The sequence below is a fragment of the Durio zibethinus genome, chromosome 27 (assembly GCF_047325235.1).
Source record: "Durio zibethinus cultivar Kanyao isolate XHJ-2024 chromosome 27, ASM4732523v1, whole genome shotgun sequence".
NCBI classification, from domain to species: domain Eukaryota; kingdom Viridiplantae; phylum Streptophyta; class Magnoliopsida; order Malvales; family Malvaceae; genus Durio; species Durio zibethinus.
Genome location: NC_143188.1, coordinates 14,073,361 through 14,077,452, shown reverse-complemented (window position 1 = coordinate 14,077,452; position 4,092 = coordinate 14,073,361). Strand labels below are relative to the sequence as shown.

Here is a 4,092-nt window from a genome sequence, read left to right as displayed (position 1 = left end):
GAGTTCTTAGTAAATAAGAATTCTTGGTGATAAAGTAATTGAGCTTTATAAATGTAGAGTGAGTATTAATTTTTAGAATTATGAGAGAAAGTTATGAGATCTTTATATGAGAGATATATTTTAAGGATGTAAAAAAGAGTTTGTTTTGAAAAATACTGGTTGCATGGGATAAAAGATATTCCATAGGTTATACATTAGGGAGTATAGAAACAATAATTGTTTTAGAGACTCGAGAATAGTGTTTGTTTATGGGGCTTTGTACTTTTTGTAATCTCTACATTTGTAGTGAATTTTCTCTCTCATTTGTGGATGTAAACAATTAGACTGAACCACGTTAAATATTACCCCTTGCGTGTGATTTATTTTGTGTTGATCTCATTGTGGTATTTGTTTCCACTTAAAAAAATCCCAGCAGGTACATGGGGTATGTACAAAGCACTAAAAAGAAGAAAAGACATCAAGCTTAAGCAAATATACTTTAAAAGGAAAGAAGTTTACTACTACAACAACAATTGTCCAGCAATGAAGGTAATGTTGAAAAATAAGGTTGTTTACTTCAAAGGAGCTGGAAAAGGCAACATATTACTGTAACGAGAATCGAATCCTCAGTCAAGCAGGGCAAGGAACTGTTTATAAAGGAATGTTAACTGATGGAAGCATTGTGGCAATCAAGAAGTCTAAAATGGTGGAAGAGAAGAAAGTTGATGAAAAGAGGCTTGAACAGTTCATCAACGAGGTGATAATTTTATCACTGATCAACCACAGAAATGTGGCTAAGCTTTTAGGATGTTGCCTGGAAACAAAAGTCCCTTTGCTAGTGTATGAGTTCATCCCCAATGGAACACTTTCTCAACTCATACATGATCAAAATGAAGAATTCCCAATGACATGGGAAATGCGTTTACGAATTGCTATAGAAATTGCCAATGCATTATCCTATTTGAATTCGGTTGCTTCTATCCCCATTTATCATCGAGAGATCAAATCCAGCAACATACTTTTGGATGATAAATACAGAGCCAAAGTGTAGGATTTCGGAACATCAAGATCAATTGCACTTGAACGAACTATCTAGCCACTCGAGTACAAGGAACTTTCAGATACTTAGATCCTGAGTATTTGCGATCAAGTCAATTCACAGAGAAGACCGATGTTTATAGTTTTGGGGTTGTTCTTGTTGAACTTTTGACGGGACAAAAACCCATCTCCTCTCGACAATCAGAGGAAGTGAGAAGCTTCGTACCATTTTTTCTGCTTTCAATGAAGAAGAATTCATTGTTTTACATTCTTGATCCAATGGTAATGAATGATGGTCCAGAAGAAGAGATTCTAGCAGTCGCAAAGCTAGGAAAAAGATGCTTGAATCTTAATGGAAAGAAAAGGCCTACAATGAAACAAGTTGCAATGGAGTTGGAGTTGATTAAATCGTCCGAAGAAGCTAATGCGATTGATCCGAGTGGCGATGAAGAATCTGATACAGATGACATTATCGATCCTTGGACTATTGCTTCTTGTTCAACTATGTCAATTACAAACAATTTGTAGTTACCATTGTAATTACATCCATGGTACTCCTAGTTATCAACTAGTTTTTAAACGTTTTTCCTTTGGTGTGTACTCGATGTAATATATCTTCATGTTTAGTTTATATTATTATCCTCCTTCTAAATTCAACTATTTTTGTTTTATTTCTTCATCGTGCTCTTTTTTTGTTTTTATTCAAGACTATAAGGGTTTGATTCCAAATCACTACAATTAAAAGTCTTAACACAATAAACAAATCAACCTGTGATTCTTTGAACTTTTTGTCCATAGTTAGTACATGTTTTTCCGGCTCAAAACAAATTTGTCTATCTCGATCCCAATATTCATATCCCAAAATGAAAAAGTTCATATCAACTTAAAATCTTATTCTTGTGTATAATATTAAATAAATCTATGTTTCATCTTTTAAATTAGTTTGCGATTCTTTGACTTGTGCGCGAGCTATATTATCATTAACGTAAGGATGATATTATTATTTTATTTACAAAAAAGAATAATATTATATATTTTATCCAATAATATGAAAATTTTACTCTTTTCGAAAGATGTAAAGGTAATAAATAAAAAATTTAATAAATAAAAAATTCATAAGTAATGTCATTATTATTTAAGTACTCGGAACGATTTAATTGCATCGAACATCATATTTTACTTATAAAAATTTTATTTTTTTTAACTCATCAAAAAGGCCCTGATTAATTTTAATGATTTAATTATTTCTGGTTAAACTATTTTTTTCTTGTATCTTGCTCTTGGATTTTAATGCTTGCGACCTGTTATTGTATTGTGCGCATGAGGCTTTGTTTTAATTATGGAATTATAAAGTTTTAGAATCAAGTTTTGTTCTAATTGTATATTAATTTATTCAATTACTTACTGATTAATAAATAAGTTAATAACATTCGTAATCTCTAAATTTTGATCCTAAATTTTAAAAAATTTTATTCAGATCTTTAATTGTCAAAAGTAGCCCTATTTTGATGGTTTTATCTATGAAACCACCCAAATTGATAGTAAATCTAATTGGCACCGCATATGATATCAACTAACATTTCATGTGACATATTAGGGACTTAAATAAAATTCTCTCAAAGTTTAGGATCAAAGACAAAATTATCTCAAAATTTTGTATATTCCATATATATTTTATAAAATATTAAATTTAAAATTATATTTTTATATTTTTTGATATAATATAATTTTTTAGTTATTTTTTAATAGAAAATAGTTCTTTAAAAATTAAAATTAAGTTATTTTAAAAAGGAAAAATAAAAGATATTTAATATTTTAAAAAATAAATTTTTTGGATAGTAAATAATATGTTTTATTATGACATACGAGTAAAATAATATTTTTAAGAATTTTTTTTTATTTTTAAAATGTATTAAAATTTTAACTTAATTTTAAGTTTTGAATATTTAATTTCTATTTGAAACAAAAATCTATCTAATAATTTATATTATAAAAAATTTGCAAATATAATTTAAAATTAGGTTATTTTATAAGACATGTATGAAATATATAAAATTTTGAGATAGTTTTATCTTTGGTCTCTAAACTTTGAGAAAATTTTATTTTGGTCATTTATTTGTTATGTGAGCTAGTTGAAATCAGCACGTGGTATCAACTGACATTTACCATCAATTAGAAGGTTCTATAGACGAAATGACCAAAATAGGATAATTTTGTGCAATTAAAAATCCGATTAAAGCTTTTTAAAGTTTAGAAATCAAAATACAATTTGGATCAAATTTAGAGACTACGGGTGCTATTAACCTTTAATAAATTAATTATTTTGATTTATTTATTAATTTTTATATAGATATAAATTTTGCTTATAAATTTAATTTTTATTTTTAATTGTATGAAATATATAAAATTTTGAGATAATTTTATCTTTAGTCTCCAAATTTTGAGACAATTCTATTTTTATCTTTCATATGCCATGTGAGCTAACTAACGTTATTACGTAATTTCGATTAGTATTTGCTATCAATTTAGATGATTCTATAGATGAAAAGACTAAAATAAAATGATATTGGGAAATTAGGGATCTAATTAGAATTTTTTAAAGTTTAGAAATCAAAATAGAATTTGGATTAAAATTTAGAAACTATAGATGCTATTAACCCTTAATAAATTAATTAGTTTGATTTATTTAATAATTTTTATATAAAATATAAATTTTGATTATAATAGTAACTTTTATTTTTAATTGTAATTTCATAAAAAAATATTATTATTCTATTACATTGAGCAATGAACATTCCCATTTAACTAAGAAATTAAGACTAACGGCTACTACGTACAAAGCCACTCTTGGGATGATGTGAGTGATCAAGACCTCCCTAAATTGCTTATTGTTGATCCACTTGAGCTTGTTTCAATCTTTTTGGTGAAATTTCATTTTATTTTTTATTTTTTTACAAAAAAATTGTAAAAGAGATAGAAGATAGAATTATAACTACTAAAATTTAAATCTTAAACTTATTAAATATCATCTTATAAGAAAAACTGCATAAATCAAATTAAACTTTAGATTCAATT

The 4,092-nt window shown here is 26.7% G+C and overlaps 1 pseudogene; it reads left to right on the top strand.

Moving 5' to 3' along the window:
* Positions 1 to 426: 426 nt before the first annotated feature.
* LOC149510979 (wall-associated receptor kinase-like 2 pseudogene) lies at positions 427 to 1,557 on the top strand (annotated as a pseudogene).
* Positions 1,558 to 4,092: the final 2,535 nt, after the last annotated feature.